Genomic DNA, 22390 nt, shown 5'->3' with positions numbered 1-22390 from the left:
TCATGTGTCATACAGCACTATCGTGGCTGCGGTGTGTCACATGACAAGCATGACGCGTCGCCATGGAAACAATAAGGCTATAAGTTCTAAAATAACGGTCGCCTAAAAAAACTCACGCCGGGGGCTCAGCTACAATATTTTAAACTCACGTGTGAAAGGGTTAAGTGTTCTGAAGTCATACAGTATTTATGTGACAATTACTTATTGTCTTTGAAATATTAAAGTTTACGACAAAATTGACTGACAAGCATTCATGTTAAACAAAAATATACTTAATGTCATTTCCATTAAAACTTTGTTATATATTTCAATGTTTATAACTACAAATTTGCAATGAAGTTGCAATTCAGTACATTTAAAATGCATTCATTTTTATTGTAATATTCAATAACGCTACAGTTAAAATTATGATCAAGACGTTACATGTACTTTAGTATGTTAGTCGACACACAAATTTAAGTTTAAAACATGACAAAAAATTGAAACAATGATTTAAAATGTACTTTCTAAGCACACTTTTTTATACAAGATACTTGACCATCCCGGGTCACCATTCAATTTCATTGTATGGAAAAGAGCAGCCTGAACATTTTGCTTAATTTATCTTTTTTTGTTCCATGACAGACAAAAAGTAGAGTAAATGCAATTTTTATGGGTGAGCTTTTCCTTAAAAATGAACTATATCATCTTAAATTGATTAAATGATGATTAAATGTAAATGTAAATTGTATGTTGCAGAATATGCATAATACATGCATGCCATAACCACAGTAAAATATATTTGAGTTATAGAGTTATTTGAATTTAACATGCTCTAATATCCAGTGCCAAGTGCGGATTTTCCATGCCAGTAGTAATCTATATCTATTTTTCAACACTTAATAGGGTGAAGACACTTCCTCTAACTACTATTAGTGACAGAAGAGGTTATTAAATATTTGATTCGCCGTTTTAATTATTCATCAGATTTGTCATAATCACATTTATCATGTTACGTTAAAGTTGTGTTTTACACTGTTGAGTCAGATGTTGGCTGTTGGTGTGAATCTAAGTAGTTGAGACGCATCCCAAAATCCTGCAGTCTTGGCAGCTTCTCAACACTCCTGCTGCCCCATGCCAAGAAAAAGCAACACCTGCAGAACTGAAACTCCCATTACTATGCATTTATGTAATGAAAAAGACTGTTTCGAATAATTAAACAGTATGGCGTTAACTGCCACGCTCAAATAGGGAAAAGTTTGCATGTTTAAGGAGCCAGATGAGACACATTTTATGAACTTAAGCACAAGCACGCCTGAGGAAAAAACTATGCTTATTATTTTGGGATTTATTAATTTATTAAAAATACTTTAAAAATGCAATTAATACATATAATGTCTCGAATGCACGTCTTCTATGATCATGATTTTTTCATATTTTTAAGGGAAAAAATGTCAGGTCATTTGACCTGATTTCATATTAAAGAGAAAAAAATCCATAAATAAAATTCTTGGAAATAAAATCTTAGTTTCGGCATTCTCCAAAAAAAAAAAAAAAAAAAAAAAAGAATATTATAACAAAATTGCTTTACTGCTAATTTATATTTGAAAAAACATTTGTTCATCCACCAAATGTCAAATGGTACAACCAACAATGTCAAGTGGTGCAACCAACATGCAGGAAATAAATATGGAAAACAGGAAATGATAGAAAGGATCCTCATGCCGGTGTGTCAATGTAAAGAAGTCTCTAAAAAATATCAAATAATTTGACGTTTTTATGACAAGGAAAAAATTGTTTAGACGGCAAAATGTCTTGTGGTTCAACTCCCTAAAACCGTAATGATATTCATTCATTCGTTCATTCATAATTAATTAATTATATTTGCAAAAATATATATTTTTACTGTAAAATTATATTTAAAAACATTTTTAGAAATAAAGTAAAATTACTTGGTTACACCACATGGTATTTTTAGATCACTCATAATCACTTCATAAGTGATCCAAATCCAACAGTGTACTTCATAAATACAAATCCAAAAGAGCATGTTTGTATAAATATTCCAAATAGTCTCTCAATCAATATGAGCTCATGAAGCAGTATGCATAATCATTCTAAAAGAAAGAGCAAAATGCTTAAAAATAGTTTAAAAGGAGAGTTTAAAAATGGTTTAATGCATTATAGCATGTCACACTGCTGTACACGTCAACTTCCTGAAAGTTATTCAGTCTCAGCTGAATGAACAGACTCACACACTCAGTGCAGTGCAGGTGTTTGTCTGTTTGACTCCTGGAGTCAGTAAGTTTGTTTCTGAATGGACCTTTGCTTTAGGAATCCTGACTGAGGTGATTTATTGGAATGCGACCCAGGGCTGTTCCTGGGCTTGGGGTGGAGAGGTAAACCATGCACCGCCTCATTCATCTGCATCCCTGCATTTTCTCTAATTAAACCATTGTCACAAAATTCCCAAAACTGCTCTAACAACCTCTATAGAGGTAGAAGCCACCAATGAGGAAGACACACAAATCAAAGAACTGATACAAACCGCAGTTCTTTAGAACACTACAATAAGTTATTCACGTGCTGGTTTCGGTTATTAAGTTGAGTTTTGTTCTGATGTATCATGCTTATGATGAGTCACGGTTTTGGTGAATACTTTTAGGTTTCTTTTTGAAAGTTCCCTGAGGCAGATCACCTGATCAACTGATTTAACGGTATTAACGGTGACACTTCCTTCCACGTCACAAGCCTAACCCATAGCTAGAATTAAACCGTATTTGTTCTCTGTATTGAATGTATCTCTATTCATGTCTCAGTGCAAATAAACATTAATGCACAGATTGCAGCAATGTCTGGATGGAACACAGTGCAGACCTGCGAGTGTCACTCATCTCGCTGTAGTTCACTGCTGCCCTCTGCTGGCTCAACTGAACAAGTGCCGACCTCTTTTCTTTAAAATAAAATTTTGAAGGATAGATTATTTACATTTAGTCATTTAGCAGACGCTTTTATCCAAAGCGACTTAAAATGTGGCAATCAAAATCAACAAAAGAGCAATGATATGCAAGTGCTATGACAAGTCTCAGTTAGTTTAACGCAGTACACATAACAAGGTTTTTTTTTTATTATTATTATAAAATAGATTAAAAAAAAACAAATAAAATAGAAAAAGAATAGAGCAAACTAGTGTTAGAGGCCTTTTTTGCTTTTGTTAATTGTATAATAAATAAAAAGAAAACAAATAGATAGAATACAAAAAGATTCGAGAAGCTAGTGTTAGTTTTTTTTAGTTTTGTTTTCAAAGAAAACAAGCAGTTAGTAAATGAATAGAGTGCAAGTCTAAAAGGGGCAAGTTTTTATTTTTATATTAGAGGGTCAAGTAGAGATGGAAGAGATGTGTTTTTAGCCCATTCTTGAAGATGGCTAAGGACTGAGTTGGGCAGGTCATTCCACCAGGAGGGAACAGTTATTGTAAAAAAAAATAAAAAAAAATAAGTTATATGTTGTGCCTCTTTGGGATGGTACAATAATGTGACGTTCACTTGCAGAATGCAAGCTTCTAGAGGCACATAAGTCTGAAGTAATGAATCTTTATCAGATCTTTATTTCAGGACATATAAATAATTCTTGTTGCATTAAAAAACAATATTGAAGAAGTTTCACATTGCCCCAATTTATCAGATATTTGTAGACAACTATAGGGGAGAGTGGGATAAAATGTGTCAATCAGAAAGCTCTTGCCGCTTAATGTAGGAAACTGCACAAATTTAGTAATTTCACTATATGTAAAACCATTATATATAATAGAGCTGCCTGTGAGTTATGAGATGCACATGAAAAAAGTAATAAACAATTTTATGCTAAAAATGTTTTAAAATTTTACTCACCAGGTAAAAGAACTTTTGTGTAAAAGCAAATATAGATCAATAGATCGTGCATATTGATTTTGTTGTTGTTGTTTGAGTGTGGAATACTGTCAGATACTTTTGCCAGTTAACTGTGATAATGAACTTTGCCTTCAAATTTAGGGAAAACAAGAACATTGGTCTCATTTTTAATATATTTAATATATTTCTTCAAGAAAATGAGGAGCTGGAAAAGTGAGTTCCACCTTTTAATGAACATGATTTAAAAAAACAAACAAACATAACCCTTTACACTTGCACTCTCTATTCTATTCTATCTACTTTTTATTATTTTTATTAATTATATATATATATATATATATATATATATATATATATATATATATATATATATATATATATATATATATATATATATATATATATATATATATATATATATATATATATAATAAAACTTGCTACATGTATTGTGTTAAACTAACCGGGTCTTGTCACAGCACTTACATAATGTTGCTCTTTTGTTGGTTTGATTGCTTCGGATCACTTTGGATAAAAGTGTCTGCTAAATGACTAAATGTAATATAAAGCTTCACAATGTTTGAGGACGCTGCAATACGAAAGCATTTCCTGTTTCTTTGATATTTTTGTTTCGGTTTTTGTTTTGCTTTTCTAATGAAAGTTTTTTTTTTTTTTTTTTTTAATGTTTCTAAAAATGAATTAATAACAGATGTAATTTGTTTACATTTTTTTTAATGTTTTTTTTTTTTAATGTACATTTTCATATTTCCTGTTGATACAAAATGCCCAAGAACATGACAGTTTACCCTGAATATACTGCAGAGAAAAAAATTACTGGATCTTTTTTTTGGTAAAATTTCTTTGACCTTTTTCAATGAGCACAAAGAAACAGAAGTATAGAAAGGTTATATGACCTACCGTATATGATTACCTGTATGATGTTCTCAAATTAAATGATTTAGAAAAACAATTTTTCGTCAGAATAGTAAACCTTCATGAAACACATAAACATTTTAACATGTATGGTCGCTTCCATTCTATTCCAATCTATGTATGTGCATTTAACTACAAAGGGTGATTTTTAAAATGTTATAAAACCACCTAAAATATAAATTTAATATATATATATATATATATATATAAAATACATATATGGTATATGAAATACATATATTTCCTGTATACATTTTAACCAAAAATCTTCATGCACATGGACATGTTATTTACATGTTATGTTACTATAAACCAATCCGTTCATACAATACTATAGATAGATAGATTCTATCCACAGCTAGTCATGTCTCTCCTCTGCTGTGAACAATAGTGTCAGGAGTGACCATTACAATGTGATGAGCTTCGGAGATTGATCAGTAACCAAAGCCTTGAGAAGAGAAGAGGCAGGCTCGCTCGTAATGTAATCTGCTGCGTCCTAAATCCAATCTCGTCTGGAGTGGCCGTGACCCCACATAACTCAAGTCACTCATTCATCATTCACATCACAGCTTATGAAATAATTAGCAGTGTCTTAAAAAGATCAATTTTCTCTTTTCAATCCTGGGTTGGTGCATTTGTTCTTTTGTTTCTGTTGAATGTGTGTCAGTGTGGATAGTTTGACTGGTGGTTTAGCAGTGTGTGCCTCGTTGTTATTTATTTATTTTTTGACCACTTGACAGCAATATTTGAGAGGGGACAGGAAATAAGGGCAAGGGGGGCAGGATCAGGAAATGATAAACCTGTCTCGCATGTGAGCACAGTGACTCAACGTGTTGGCAATTCTATCTAGAGATGGATTAATATATCAGCTATTAATCTGTCAATATTTGGTCATTTTGATATTGTTGGCCAATATCACACTTGACTAAAATGGCATCAGTGGTAATTCTCCCTTGTGTAAATAAATTTCAAGATTTAACAACAGCCTTATCAAGGGATAATAAAATGTTTTTACAAGGTAATAAAATATTCATTTTTTACATTTACTAAGCAGGGTTTAAGCAATTTTGAGTGCATCTCATTTAGCACCTGCATCCCTGCTCTGTGAATATCGGCTGTTTGAAAATCCATACTGCATGACCTCTAGAACAAGATGCTAGCGTGGGACAAAAATGTTTTAAAAATATTTCTGCATTGTCACTAACATTTAGCTTTCTTTCTTGTATTGAACATTGTTGTTGCAAATTCTGATTATTTAAATTTGTTAGCAAGGGTAACATCATCTGGTTGACATAAATGAGGTATGACTAAAATTGTGACAATTATTTTTTTGTGAAGATCTTAGAATCATTTAGAATAAGCTGACAATATAAACTATTTTTTAAAAGGGTAAAATAAAATTGAAAGCAATTTAACAAAATATATATTTTTGGAACATATGCATACATTACAGTTAACATATAGATATGTGCCTTTTTTGAAAGAAATAATATTATTAGAGAATAATAATAATATTAAGAATTATGTTATTTTATTGGGCAAAGATGTATTAATTTGATCAAAACTGACAGTAAAGACTGTTCAAATTGCTATCTTTTTTTTACTTTCTATTAAGTATCTTTAAAAAAAAGTATGATTTTCCATCAATTCCAGTTCCAAATTTTATATGTCAAAATGTGCTTAGTTGTTGTGAAAATGTCACAGTGTCAAAGTTTGGGGTCAGTGAGATTTTATTTATTTTTTTAAAGAAAAAGTAATATTTATATTCAGCAAAGATGCATTAAATGTGACAGTAAAGACATTTAGAATATCACAAAGATTTCTATTTCAAATAAATGCTGTTCTTTTGAGCTTTCTATTCATCAAATCCTGGGGGAAAAAATGTATCATGTTGAAAAATACACTGATAAAAATCAGAAATGTTTCTTAAGCATCAAATCAGCATATCAGAATGATTTCTGAAGGATCATGTGACACTGAAAACTGGAGTAATGATGCTGGAAATTCAGCTTTGCAGCACAGGAATAAATTGCATTGTAAAATGTATTAAAATAGAAGACAGTGATTTTAAACTGTAATAATTTTTTTCATTTTTGTAGTCATTTTTGTTAATCATAAATGCAGTCTTTGTGACACATGGGGCACTTCTACATAATGGCAGGGCAAGTATAAATCTGAACTATTGGCCTGGACAGGCTAGTATTGGACAACCACTAGCCTACAAATATCTCCAACCGTAAAACAGATTAATTGAGAGAAAAAACAAAAACAAAAAGGCTCATACCTGACAGCCTCATGGTTTTATATGTTAAAAACACCCATATCCTGTGCATATTGTTTGGATGTAAACATAATCCTGCTGCTGTCTTCAGTTGCTTGTGCTTCATCCAAATGCTCTGTTTAGGATTATTAGCTGTATGAATAGGAATTGGGCCATGCCCATTACCCAGCAGTGACCCTACCCTTAGGCCCACTCGTAGCCCATGCTAGTGCCTCCGTCCGCGCACAAGCTAGCAGGAAATGCAACATGCTTCGGTCAACTTTGACCTCGGGGTCAAAGCAGCTGATTATGCCATACATCCTGCGCGTGCTAAGTAGAAGGGTCAGGAAGTATACGGCAAGGTCAAGGGTGACATATGGTCTCTTCCCATTGGCTAATCTCCTGTTCATCAAGTTTGATCACCTATTAAAAATGACAAGCCAAGGTCAAACCCACACAGCAGATCCTTTCGGACTGAAGCTTGTGTGTTGTATTAATCCTCTCTTTAATGATGGCTCAATGCACGCAGACAAAAATGCGGTTTCTACCCCCCCGTTCCCTTATTAACTCGGTGCACAGTCTCACAAGGTTAATATTTTAATAAGATTAATTACTCTAGCCACTCTAATTAGATTTAAACTCAAGAGAGTAACGTAAACCGTCTCTCTTTAAACACATGACTGAGTTATGCCGCCAATTAAGGCGGAAAATGCTTTTGTTGTTGTAATGCGGTTCATAAGGGGAATATGAATGTTTCAATTGCACTTTATACACTAGGGAGTTTGAGTAGATGCATCAAGGTCATGATATTTTGCTTTGACTGTTTCTATTATAAACACCATCAAATTTCATAAAGCCATAAAAGTATTGATTAGATGATTCCACATCGATTTTTTTAAATCTCACAGATGCCTTGTACATTATAACAGCACTTGTGTGCCATGTGTGGGAAGTATTAGAAAAATATGATACATAAATATAAGGAATCTTGTATATAATCTCATTTATGGTTTAAATGTCTGGAGGTGAAGTTTGTCTCGAGCTTCATTCAGATACGAGTGTATTTGTGCAAGTGTGGTTAGTATTAATTCAATCTGGCCTCATGCTGGGCAAAACTGGCAAAACTCAGTGTGGTTTCCCTAATGCTGTTATGTTCTTTAATTAAGGTTTTGGTCTGGCTGAATGTACCAGTTCTGTTGCTTTTAAACGCTTTAGTGGGAATTATTTGTAGTTACGTCGCCAAAACTCGAGCAATCAATCATGCTTTGAACGTAATGTTGGCCTGCTGAAGTTTTTGTAGCAGATTTATTCGCTTTAGATGATGAAATCGGTCCTGTCAAAGCCAAGGAGAAAAGCCTGTTGAGGTTTCTGAGAAATTCCTTGACAGGGCTTTTTTAGGTCAGGTTGTGACCGGGAGCATATGGTGAAGACCCTCTTAGAGAGGCATTACTGCGAGGTAATCTGGGAAATGACACTGTCTGTGAATCGCAGTGGTGTGTGCTGGGAACATTTGTTGTGCTGTAATATCACTTCCTTTATTCTTTCCTTCACACGAAACATGTTTATGTTATCAAGGCCAACAACAGAATGCTTCTCTTTGCCAAACTGTTCCTTCCTTTACACTAATTTACAATGGAAATCACAGTTTTCACAAAAATGCCGTAGTTACAATTATTGTTACTATAAAATCATAAAAAAATCATTATTGAGATCTTCTGAACCATGTCAGAATCTTTTCTATTTTTGAGTTTTGTGTTTTTATGTTTGTTTTGTTTTGTGCTTAGTTTACTTTTTTGTGTTTTTTTGGTTTAGTTTAATATTTTTTGATTGTTTTTGTATTTGTTTTTGTTGTTGTTGAATTTAGTTTTTGTTTATTGTTTTAATTAATTTTTTTAATTTGGCATGCAAATTGTTAAGTTTATTCTTGTGTTTTAGGTTTTATGGTTTGTTTTGTGTTTTGTTTAATTATGTGTTGTGTTTTTTGTTTTGCTGAATTTTTTGTTGAATTTTGTCTTTTTGTTGAATTTTGATTTGTATTTTGCTTTGTTTTGTTTTATAGATGTGTGTGCTGATTGTTAATGGTTTCGTTTTTGTTTTGTTGAATTTTGTTCTGTTTTATTGAATTTTGTTTTATTGATTTTGTTGTTGTTTTATTAAATTTAGTTTTTAAATTTATGTGTGCTGATTGTTAATAGTTTACTTTTGTGTTTTATGTATTAGGATTCATATGTTTTGTTTTGTGTTTTGTTGTATTTTTGTGTTTTTTGTTGAGTTTTGTGTTTTGTTTTGTTGAAATTTGATGTGTTTTTGTTTGTTTGTTTGTTTGTTTTTACTTTGTTTTGTTTTATTGGTGTGTGGGTGCCGATTGTTAATGGTTTAGTTTTATTTATTGTCATTTGTTAATTGGTTTTATTTAGTTTTGTTGAATTTTGTGTTTTTAGTTTTGTTGAGTTTTGTGTTTAATTTAGTTTTTGTTTAGTTTAATTTTGTGTGTGTGTGTGTTTTCTTCTTTTGTTTCATTGATGTGTGGCTAAATACAGTAACTGTAGTATCTGTCTTTTGCATGTGAAAACTGTGTTTTTCATAGTAATTTTTTTTTTTTTGTAGTGGGAGTCTCTAGCACTTGAAAGGTAAAAGGTGTATAAACAGTAAGAATATCTGTCCAGATCAAATACCTTCACTGTTGTCCTCCCATACAGAGCACGTGCAACAGTCAAGGTTTCTAAATCGGGCGTTTGGTTGTTTGAGGTCTGACCCCAAGTCAATATTTAATTTTTGGGTGTATCTAATATTATTGAGACATGTTTGGAGATGAGAAGGCATTTGTAAACAAAAAGCACGACTGTGTCACTTTGATTGCTGAATGTCCGCAGCTCTCCAGCAAGCATGAAGATAATTAAATGCATTTAGCTTATGTGTCAGTGGTAGCCTTAGGGTCGAACCCAGCTTGCCGCAACAGCTGCAACAGAAACTTGAACCTCCTCCGACTTCATACTCGACTACTCCCGCCCCTCCTCACCTCTACATGACAAAGTCCAGCATAGCCCCTCTCCTCCTCCCTCACCCCCTTCCTGACTCTCCTGTTGCATTTGAATGTGAAAAGCCTCTTATGTGTGGCTCGGGGAGGGGGCGTCATTAGCGTTAGCAGAGGCTAATGCTATCATACGGGCTTGAACTGGATTGGGGTGATCTTCTCTCGACTTGAGGTCCTAGAAGCACCCATAATGTGTGCTTTAATATTAATTTAGAATGTTTTAGTTTAATTTTGATTTCGATTGTTAAATAAAAACATGCCTCAGCCCAATTATGTGAGTTTAAAGAAACTTTTTGACCAAAAATATCTAAAAAATAAATAAATAAATAACCCCTTTTCTGTAATATGAACTTTTTTTGTTTTAATTTTAGATTTTAATTTATATTTCACAATATATCACAAAGTACAGACCCTTTTAAAACATTTTGTGGCAGCACTATGGTATGGCAATACTGTGATATATATATTTGTTTTTAATGAAATTGAGCTCTTTATTGTCACTGCGCAAGTACAACAAAATTATTTTGGCTTCCACTGGTTGTTCTATAATATTTAGATATTTTTAATATTTTATATAGAGAAGAAAAAATGAACAAATATAAAAAACATATGTAAAAACAGAAAGAATATATAAAGTTAAAAAAAATGTATATAGAATAAACTATTATAATAAATATGCACCTTAATATTCTAAATCTATGTGTTTAAAAAATTATTTAAAAGAAGACAAAATATAACTTTTGTTATTTTTATATATTGTATTTTGTATTATATATATATATATATATATATATATATATATATATATATATATATATATATATATATATATATATATATATATATATATATATATATATATATATATATATATAGTATTTTGATCTATATGGCAATAATGCCATTATAAATTAAATGTACAAATATGGAGCTTATGAAAATTGCATGTAGGCCTACAACTGAATCACTTGGATATGTGGCTGTATAGTACTAAATATAAAGAATGGCAACATGGGAAAACATGGCTTCCAGTTAGCTGTTGTGCTTCAAACTTAGCATGCTTTCACAACAAAACAGCTCAATTTAATTCATCCGTGCATTCAGGTTTGCAGCCTTTGACCATCCGTGCACTTCTGCTGACTTTGAAAGAAGCCAACGAGAGAAAGGTAGAGCGAGTCAGAGAGCGAGGGAGGGGGATTGCATTGTTCAGCAGGAGGGTAAAATAGGGCTATCAGTTCCACTCAGATAACCCCCGCATTGCCATTGGCCCTCCAGCCACACCGTGACCCCTGGGGCCTGAACTCAGCGGTCATGTGACCGGGCTGAAACTGACCAGCAGGGCTGAGGCTGAGAGGCGGATCAGTGAGAGTCAGAGCAGAGGAGAGGAGGGAGCGAAGAGAAAGAACAGGAGGACAAGGAAAGAGAGTCATGAGGCCTATGCTGTTCCTGAGGAGGATACATGTATGAATGGATGACAGGGAGACCTGGAGAGACATGAGATGGATTCGTGGGAAGGTAAGGAAAACACCAAGAAGGGAGCAGAGAGCAGATTTCATAGAGATGGGGGTTTGTTAGCAAGGTGGTGTGTGCTGATATCAGATTAATCGTGTGTCGAATGTACAAGCAAATGAGTCCCATTCTAGTACTATTAATGTTACTGAAAGATAAACCTGCTAAAGCTAACAGCTGTAGAGAGAACTGGACTGTGCATTTTCTCTCTCTTTTTTAGGATATTTCCTCCTGAAACCTCAAAATCCTGTTCATTAAATGTTAGTAATGCCAATATTATGACTATTTCATTCAATTATCCACTGTGTTTTCAACATAAGTGCATATAAGCCCATTTTAAACTTGAATGTCAGTCACTTCCAGTTATTTTAGCTGTACAAAAACAGTCTGTTTTGCTGCTTAATATTGCAATTAATTTTAATTTATTAATTTATTATCTTAATCCTAAAAAAAACTGGTCTGTAGCGCAAATTTTCATCGTTTACAGCACATTTGTATTATTCTACTTATAGTGATATGTCTTGCATATTCACAACAAAGCGCGGTAATTCTTTATACGTCGTTCTTGAACAGTATTTTAATTCATATCCACAGAGAGGAAGCATATTTACTATAGGATGCGAATTGTACGATCATTGAAGCTTAGTCCATTTCTAGGTGTGTTTATTCAGTTGACCTCAGTAAATCAGGTTTGGTTTTGGAAAACACTGTATTTGGCAATCAGAGTCTGTGTGAGTGTTAAGATCGTGTTCATTGATCTGAACGTAAATGTGTAGTTTATTCATATTATACAATGACTCGTTTAGTTTGTTCACGATATGTTGTTTTATTTTCTGTAGAGCATCATCCATCCGTGTTGCGCCGTTCAGCTCATTTTTTCCCTCTCGCTCAGGAGTTGTGTATTTAGTGGGTTTATGGCGATAGTGTGTGTGCTCTGTGGTATGCGGGCTGTGGCCCATCTGGAAAAGGTTTTCTGTGCTGAGCAGGCAGCTGTCTTCATGTGATGCGAGCGGGGGTCAGCGAGGCTCCTTGCTCATCTGGTTAAACCCCCGATACATTCACACAACCCCCGCGCACGCCCCCCGCTTGAGTTTATCACTGTAGCCCAAACTTCACCCCTCAGTGCTCGAGATTTGATCAGTTTGGCCACATAATTGTATCTCAGTTTGCTCTGTAATGACGATAGACCTTTCTGGAGCAATAGCACTCGCTGTGATGACACACACTACATTAAAGGTCAAAAAGTATCGTGTCTTAAAGCGGTCACTGGGCGGCCTTGGACCTTGACACCCTTTTGCAACTCCTTAACAAAACTACTATTATAAAATCAATATCTCCAACCATTAGTCCTCCCAAAATGGCAGCATGCAAGAATTTGTTTGTTTCATCCATTGTTCCTCCTGCTCATTTCGTTAACAAAAACACAGGGTTGAGAAGTGTGGAGCGCACGTTAAACGCAGACGTGCTGGCTACTGAATAAATGTGATATTAGCTTTCTGTCTGCACTGTGTTAGTTTTAAGTCGAATAGCCCACCAATGACCTTTCTCAAAGGCTGGTGTGAAAATGCGTTCACATAATGACGGAAGGTGCAAACGGCTCTTCCCGTGTCTGTCTCATTTACTTATTTCAGGTGCTTTCATTAAAAAAACACCTTTTGAAAAGTCAATGACTATTTCAGGTGACTATTTCGAAGTACCCAGAGGCTTGTTTAGGAATTAATGAATTCGCAACACCTTGAATGTTTTTTATAGTTTGCTTTGAGGCTAATTGAAACCGCTTAAGGGAAATCTTCACACATTTTCTTAGCCTAAATGCACAGATTTATATAATCATCATCTAAAAAAAAAAAAAAAGCGATTACGGAGTAGTTTAATATTGCGAATATTTCAAATAAGATTCAACAGCATGTTTCAGAATGAATTGAATACTTCTGATGCTTTTCATGTTGTTGCTTTTATATAACATTGATCTGAACAGCTTAGATAAGAATTTAAATATATAATCTAAATATCCACACACTTTTATATGTAGAGGTGATTAGTGATCGACTGACCATTATATCAGCCAAGCCAGTTTAGGCCAGTTTGAGCAAATGCGTCAGCCAATAATCACTCTGTTACAGTTAATGTGTTTGTTCTAACAGCAGCCTTGCGAACAGTTAATATCAATAAAAATACTCAAATAAATAAAAAATTCCATTTTGATAATGCTATTAGTATTCAATTAAATATAATAAATTAAATATATTAAAAAAAATACTTTAAAATATTATTATATTATATTATGTGCCATTATATCAACCATTAGCCACTGCTTTTAACAGTCGGCCATTTGAAACCCATATTGGTCTGTTGTTATGCATTCTTAACAAGTGATTATGATAACAAGAGGTTCGCAGAGGCATTGTGGCTTTGTGGTTGAATTTGAATGGATTGGAAACTCGATTGGAAAATGCCACAGTATTGTACTGGAGGGTGAATATGTTCAAGGGTGGTATGTGAAAACACTATTGTGTGTGTGAGTGTGTGTGGGGGAGCTGAAAGGACACTGTACATGACTCCTCCTCCCTTTAATCCTATTCTCCTTCCACCCATCTCCCCTGTTATTGTTTCCGACAGAAGGGGGTGATCTCTCAGGGTCTTCACTCATCCCTCTGTCTCCTCTTCCTCTTTTTCCTTTCTCTCATCTCTGCTGCTCCGTTTTTCCATGCATTTTTGCCTTGGCTCCATTCGTCACTCTTCCATGCAGGAAGTCACCTCTGTGGTGGAGGGGTGTTTGTGTGCGCTCATACACACGGGGGAGGGGGATTCAGGCGATGTGAAGATCAATAGCGGCAGAGGACATCAGGGAGTACAGGTTCAGCCATTCTGGGCTAAATTTAGTAACTAAAACCTGTTCAGGAAGCGACCTTTCTGCTCTCCAACAAATGAGCCCTTATCAACATCTACAAGCTCAAAAATAAAGGGTTTCTGCAGCAAAGCCATAGAAGAACCACGTTGATGGAACAGTTCTTAAAAGATTTGATTCCATGATTCCGTGGATGTTAAAGGTTCTTCATGGAACCATCAATGCCTTTTATTTGTGAGTGTATGAAAAACCCATTGAATTCAATATGAAATTTTGAAGTTGAAGGATCGAACCGTCTTTTCTTGTAAAACAATCTCCTATAATATTTATTTACAACTTCAAAACAAATGATTTTTGCAGTGTAAATCACTAAACTCATCCTGTGCTGAGATCATTAGGAGACGTGAAGCTGTTTCACACAGAAGGCCTGATAAACAAAGGTGTTATTTTGACATCATTGATGTCTGTGTTCATTGCTTTTCATTGATTTATCGCTGCAACCTTTTTGTATTCTCAAATGAGGGCCATACTGTAGCTGAAAACCTTCTGGTATGTGATCTTTACCTCACAAAAAGACTCTTTTTCCCCATTATAGACCAGAATTATATGTAATTTGAGCCGTACACAAATTTGAGGCTTATTATTAGACTTATTGTTCATCTAAATGGTTTTTACATCAATCACTTTAGATGAAATAATTTAAATTTTCAGAGCCCTCGACTGTATTTGTTGACCCATAAACCCAGATAGCAGATCTCAGAAATGGTGAGCTAAGAAAAACATCTGCCCTGATCAATAGGGTTTGGTGTCTTGTGTAATGTTTGCAAATATTTCAGGTTTTGATGTGTTTTATCTGCTGATGGCCTTTATTGATTTTGTTAAGCTAACTATAGATGCTACTGAGAGGCCAAACAATGCTCAAGATGTTGAAACGCAGCGATGTGGATGAGCGCGTCAATACTCTGATGTAACTTCACTCCTCTGTGCCTCCTTAATTTGGCTGTAAGGTTCAAATGTTCACTTTTGTTTCGTCAAGATTTCAGATAATTGGACTTCGGATGGTTTAATTAGCTGGTGATATAATATACGTGATTATTAAATAGCTTGGAATCAGCACAATTTTTTATATTTTTGAAAGAAGTCTCTTTTGCTCACCAAGGCTGCATTTATTTAATCAAAAATAGAGTAATAGTGTGAAATATTATTTCATTTAAAATAATTTTTCTGTTTGAATATATTGTGAAATGTAATTTATTCCTGTGATCAAAGCTGAATTTTCAGCATCGTTACTCCAATCTTTCAGTGTCGCATGATACTTCAGAAATCATTCTAATATGCTGATTTGCTGCTCAAGAAACATTTTTTCTTCTTATAATTATTTTATGAGCACATCCTTAATTCAAGTATTTCTTTCTTTCAAAATTATTAATATAAAAAAAATAATCTTATTTCCCCCAAACTTTTTATCTGTATATAATGAATGCATCTTTAACAGCTTAAAATCTATATTGGTTCCAAATGAAAAAAAAAAAAAAACCATGCAAAACTGTCAGAATGCACTGTTGTCAGAAACACATTTACATGAAGCACAAAGCTTTTCTTAGAGCTCCAGGATTAATTCAGTCTATGTAAGCAGAATGGTTTGCTTTACATTAAGACCGAGCCTCAGTGTAATTACCACATGCTAATTCCAGGCCTCTTGTGATGGTTATGAGATTACTACAGTGTGCAGGTCAAAGGGGGAGGGGAGCAGAGTCTTCTCATTCTTTCTTTCATGCTTTGGGTTTGAGAAAAGCTGAGCTAGTCATGACTGTGGAAGTGTGGAGCTCAGACGATTAACATAACACTGTCCGGGCTGTGGAGGTGGTGAGGAGATCCGAACGGGATCGGTGGGTACTTGAAATCAGTTGGGATAGAGAACAAACTTCAATTTAACCAGCATATCTGTGATTTGCCCCAGATCACGGTTTGGCTTGACATTTGTCAATAAAAATTAAATCTCAATTGATTTTTGAAATAATTTGATTTATGTATAGGCCGATTCGACAGGGTTAAGCATTTGCAAAAAGTCAAAGGTGTGCATATAGATCATAAGTAGAAGGAAGAGTTGAGTGCTAAGAGCGGAAAAGTACAGGACAGTCCCCCCACCTCATGCCCGCTCAGCTAGGATTGATTTGTAATGGAAACAAAAGACAAAGCCCTCGTAGAGAGTTAGACCTCTGTCTTTCTTTCTCTCCCCATCCTCCGCTCTCTGCTCGCCTTCATCTGTTTTGTCCTCCCATCCTCCGCTGCTGGGACGCACACCTGCCCGGACACATGGCCACTGGCATGTACATTCATAGTGTAGAAAGTATAGACAGTTAATAGTGTCTAGTGTAAAATCTTTCAGAGTTTTGGTGGCAGATATCAAGTTTACATTTTTATTGTTGTAACAGTAACTGTAGTGGAGTTCAAATGATATTTTGATCATTTCTTGGTAAATTTTTAATTATTAGGCTGCATTTATTTGATCAAAAATACAGTAAAAACTTTTATATTGTGAAATAATATTACAGTTTAATATAAGTGTTTTCTATGTGAGCATATGTTAAAATGTAATTTATTCCTCTGATGTAATGATGAATTTTCAGCATCATTAATCCAGTCTTCAGTGTCACATGATTCTTAATAAATCATTCTAATATGATGATTTGCTGCTTAATAAACATTTCTTATTATCAATGTTGATCAATTACTTTTAATTACAATAAATAGAAAGTTCAAAATCATTCATTTGAAATAGAAATCTTTTGTAACGTTGTAAATGTCTTTACTGTCACTTTTGATCAATTTAATGCATTCTTGCTGAATAAAAATATTAATTTAATATTTAATAAAAAAAAAAAATTTCTACGGTAGTCATTGTACATTCTACAGTTCATTGTCATTTTTTCACAATAATGATCTATCAGTCAAAAATTTGCTCACACTTGACTAGAAACATTTCTCATGATGTTAAAAAATTTTGATCTATACGTTTTCACTGAAATGATTGAAATTAATTTTGTAGACATAAACAACTTGTCTATACATATGGATTTCTGTGTAAGTAATCTAAAGTCTAGATATAATGAGCATTCATTGTGAGATTTTCTTTTTTTTTTTTTTTTAATACTGTACTTTTGTTTATCTGTGCTTTCAGTCAGGATACTGATATCAGTGTCCCTGTTTAAACTGCAGGCGCTGCATTTCCTGCTCGTGGTAAAGTTTGGAATGAAACCCGGCCTGACCTCAGGGTAACAATGCAGGTTTTAATAGGTGCAGTGGGGGGTCTGAGCCCAGTGTGTGTGGAGGGTGGGGACACACAGCCCAAAGCAACAGGAAAGATTCAAATCAATGTTTAAACCTGACTTTTTCATTCTGCCACACATTCAACACACCTCTTCAGAGTCACATGGGATGGATGAGGTAAATAATGAGGGAATGAATCTCACTAAGCTAGTCAAGAACATGTCATATTTCACCCCAAATCAAAAGCAATAAATAAGAAATATATTTTAATCAAATGTTTTTTAAGACCATTTAGATTTTTTTTTCATACGATCCTTCAGAAATCATTCTAATATGCTGATTTGATGCTCAAAAAATATTTTTAAAAAATTTTTAAAAAATTATTATTAATGTTTTTTTCAGAATTTAAATAGAAAGCTCAAAAGAACAGCATTTATTTGAAATAGGAATCTTTGTGACATTCTAAATGTCTTTACTGTTACTTTTTAATTTTTATTCCTTGCTGAATATAAATAATCAATGAAAAAAACAAATATTACTGACGTCAAACTTTGACACACAACATTTTCAAAACAGTTAAGCGCATATAGAAAATTTGAATTTGGTGGCCAAATCATTTAATATTATTTATTTACAATAAAGTAAAAAAAAAAATATTGTAATGCAGCAAAAATTACATTTAATCAATGACATTAATTTCTAAATTTTTGAAATTTTTTAGAATGCCACAAAAACACGCCATAAAAACTGATAAACATGCCAAAAAAACAAAAACGAATAGGCTTATATTGAGGATTATATTTTTATTTAAACAGTTTTAACTCCGCAGTTTAGACTCCGCTGTGGCCTGGGCATATTTTCATGAAGTTTTTAACTAACAAATTCAAAAAGATTGTAAAAGAATTCCAGAAGCTGCAAGTCATTTTCCCTAAATAAGCGTGGCAGTTGGTTGTAGCAGCTTTTCTGGAGCGTGCATGTGAGTGACAGGGCAGAATGAGACGGGGCAGATGGGTGTGAAGTGACGCTGTGGGATCAAGTGTGTGAAGGTGTGAGAGAACTCCAGGTTTATAGGGTGGCCATGCACTTGAAAGAGAGGGCGACAAATTTAACCAATCAAAGAAGGCCAGGGTGTGAATAAAGGAAGCCAACTTTGGAAGCAGTGTTTTCTCATTAAAGGAAGTCAGTCATTTCACATACACTGGTCAATAATTTATGGTTTCAAATGCCTCCTGCATAACGTAACATCTGCCAGGAATTCCAGGCAAATGGTTTGGGTAACAAGGAAGGGTCAGTGTTACAGTACCGCATATGGGCGTCCTCTCCATTTGACAAATATGTCACCAAGGTATGAAGTCACAGCCAAAGAGTATTTGACTTTTGTGCTCAATCCGGATTCATTTACTCACCCTTCTTCACTCGTCTTGTGTGTCACGTTTATTAAAATAATAGGGTTGACTTTTGTGTGTTAGAGGCAAGCAGTTTATGATTTGGTAGCACATGCATCAGTTTTAGTGCTGATAAACAGTAAAAGAGTGACAATGTTTAGCTTTGAAAGGCCTGTATAAGCTTTATCTGACAGTGAGCTCTCTAGTATAGTAAAGCTCTCAGTATGTTAAAGATCACCACAGGTATCTCAATGCCAATGTCATTCAGATGGTAATAGCGCAAGCTTTTAGAAGTCTCCTATTCTCCAGATCTAACAGATCAGTGAGAGTCTGTTCGCATATTCTCACCCTGGGAGACAAAAAGGGACACAAGACCCACCAAGTAGGGCTAAAAATATAGTGGTTCAATATTATTCAGCCTGTTGGTGATATTTGGCATGTGTCATGAAACAATTTTTCTTAAAACATAATAAATGAAAATTGCATAGATTCATTGAATCAGTTCATTGAAATTGACAATTTAAAGTTAAACGGATTCACAGAAATTCTTGCACTATTTTACACATTTTAAACTATTAAAACCTCACAATGTTGCTGCATTTTATATCACAAATACACATTTAATTGTTTGTGGCTGGTAAGATGTTTTAATGTTTTTGAAAGCCTCTTATGTTCCCCATTTATTCGTTTAAAAGCAGTAATATTGTGAAATATTATTACAATTTACAATGACTGTTTGCTATCGTAATATATTATAAAGTGTAATTTATTCCTGTGATGCAAAGCTGAATTTTTAGCATCATTCCTCCAGTTTTCAGTGTGACATGATCCTTCAGAAATCACTCTAATGTGCTGATTTGCTGCCCAAGAAACATTTCTTACCATTACCAATGATAAAAAATAATTGTGCTGCTTAATATTTTGTGGAAAACCATTTTTTTCTGGATTTATTGGAAATAGAAATTCATGTCTTTACTGTCACTATTGGGCAACTGAATGCATCCGTGCAGTATTCATTTCTTTAAAAAAAACATCTTACTGACCACTTTTGAACGGTAGTCTGTATTTAATATCAGACTGATAGCTTTTCTTGTGGCCCTTTGGCTTTCTTGTATTCTGATGAAACAGAATACAAGAAAAATATTTACTGATTATTTTCTTTCCCAGCAGTCATCTGTCTGAAATTCATTAGTCATCTATCAGTTCATTTGTAAATCATTTCAAATATTTGTAAGCAAACCCTCATGCTTCAAGTCAAAATACGAACCTTTAAACCCTCTGAGAGACTAAACATGGTCTGTAAAGTAAGACTGAAAGCCCCACACTTAACATTCGACTGTATCCCTGCACTGTTGACCCTCAGAAAACACTGAAGCGTCGCCGCTTTGAAAGCCCACAGAAAGGCGGCCGAAAGAAAAGGCAGCATTTGCACTGTAATCATACTGTCCTATAGAGGAGTAAAAGGCATGTCAGATGGTATGAATGGCCTGTTCTTGACTCTGCTGTAATGACGGGCCTGTGGAACTCCCTCTCATATTGAGAAAGAAAAGGCGCTGGGCCATGACCCTGTTTTTATGACTTGAACTCTCCGTTAATGGTCCACAGTCCCGGCCCCGCCACATTCTCCGTCAGCAGCAGTGTTTTTCCTTTTTTTCCCCTCGCTCTTTCACGCAGAAACGATCCTTGTTTGTGTTTATCCGTTTGACTTTCCGCGATGCTTTATCCTGACATTTCCACTTCAATAAGCTGTGGATCTTTCACCACTTTATGCTATCACCTTTACACAAATGGAAAGATGTCATCTTTATAATGCTGAGAAGCCTGAATCGTTATAAATTTTTCCTTTCAATGAATTTATTTCATCATGCGATTACTTAAACGCTGATGTTCATCACATGCCGCTGTATTAGGCCTGTAAAGTCTGACATATAAATACTCTGAAAAAGGAAAAATGTATGAAACCTGATACAAAATTAAAAGATACATATATTTTTGAAAAAGTATATTTAATATACGAGGTTCATAGAGTGAAGAATATGGAGGAAAAAAGACTTGTTTTATTCAGAGTCCCAAACTGAACAAAAATATGCAATTTTTGCTGATATTTGTATCAAAAAATATATGTATGACCAAAAATAAGCTGAAATTCTGATAGCTTGTCACATTTTAACATTTTTATAAAACTGTATTTAGTTTTACAAACTAAAGCATTATTGATAGCATCTGATTCATTTTTGTGAGTTTTGATTTGAGTGATTTTATTTTCTGCCTCTTAGTTTGACTCCCAAACAATTGGTTTGATTGAATCTTTAAAAAGAATCGGTTCAAAAGAATGATTCATTCTCAGCCTCTTTCTCTCCTCCGTGGGGTTTATTTGGTCTTGTGAAGGAGCAGCGGTGTTGATTGTACAGCTTCATTAGGTGGCAGGCTTCAGTGTTAGCTGATCTCATAGTCCTGACAGCGGGCGAGCGGGACAGAGGGAAGTAGGGGAGGAGGAAGGGAGGGTTAGTGTTTCCGCTGCTCTTGGTTTGAACCCGTTCTTCGCTAAGTCAGCCGTGACGCCACAGCCTCGGTGAGCAAGCACATTCCTCTCGCGGCCATGCCATTCACCGTTACTATGGCACCCACCCATCTGGTCAAGGATCCTGTTTTGGCCGGGGGAGGGTGTGTGTGTGTGTGTGTGTGTACAGTGTTTGTTTGTCTTGGTGTTGTGGGAATAGGGTCCTTCAATCTCAATTATTTCTAAATTGCCTACTTTTTTTCTTTCTATAAATGAATCCTGATGATTTTGTTGGAAGTATCTTGAAAGTAATGTGGCGTGACTTTTGAAATGCATTTAACTTTAATTATCTGATGCATTTCTGGGTAAAACTGGATATTCCGTGTAAAATAATGCATCAGATTTTGAATGAAAGGTGGAAGTAATTATAGGTTAACCCACACAGCCTTTGTAACGTCAGAAAAAGTTGTAGATATTTATTTAAAAACACTTTCACTTTTTATTTAAGATTTTTGTAACTTTATTATGTTTTATGATGCTTTTATGTACAAAATAATTCTCTTTTCTGTTATAGATAATACTTTTATTCAGAAACAGTGGATTCAATTGAACAAATATGACTAGTAAAGAAATGTATAATGTTAAAAATATTATAGTTTAAATAAATGCTGTTCTTTTGAACTTTTTACTCTTTTATCCTGAAAACAATGTTTCACTGTTTTCACTAAAATATTACAAACTGTTTTCAGCATTGATAATAATAAATATTTCTTGAGAGCAAA

At 34.3% G+C, this 22390-nt stretch overlaps 1 protein-coding gene across 1 annotated transcript in view; it reads left to right on the top strand.

Annotated features, from left to right (window-relative positions):
* Nucleotides 1–22390, top strand: part of nr6a1a (nuclear receptor subfamily 6, group A, member 1a) — a 99584-nt gene that overhangs the window by 64725 nt on the left and 12469 nt on the right.

Source organism: Onychostoma macrolepis, chromosome 08 (genome assembly GCF_012432095.1).
Source record: "Onychostoma macrolepis isolate SWU-2019 chromosome 08, ASM1243209v1, whole genome shotgun sequence".
NCBI lineage: Eukaryota > Metazoa > Chordata > Actinopteri > Cypriniformes > Cyprinidae > Onychostoma > Onychostoma macrolepis.
Note: the sequence above shows the minus strand (reverse complement) of the source record. Positions and strands in the feature narration are given on the sequence as shown.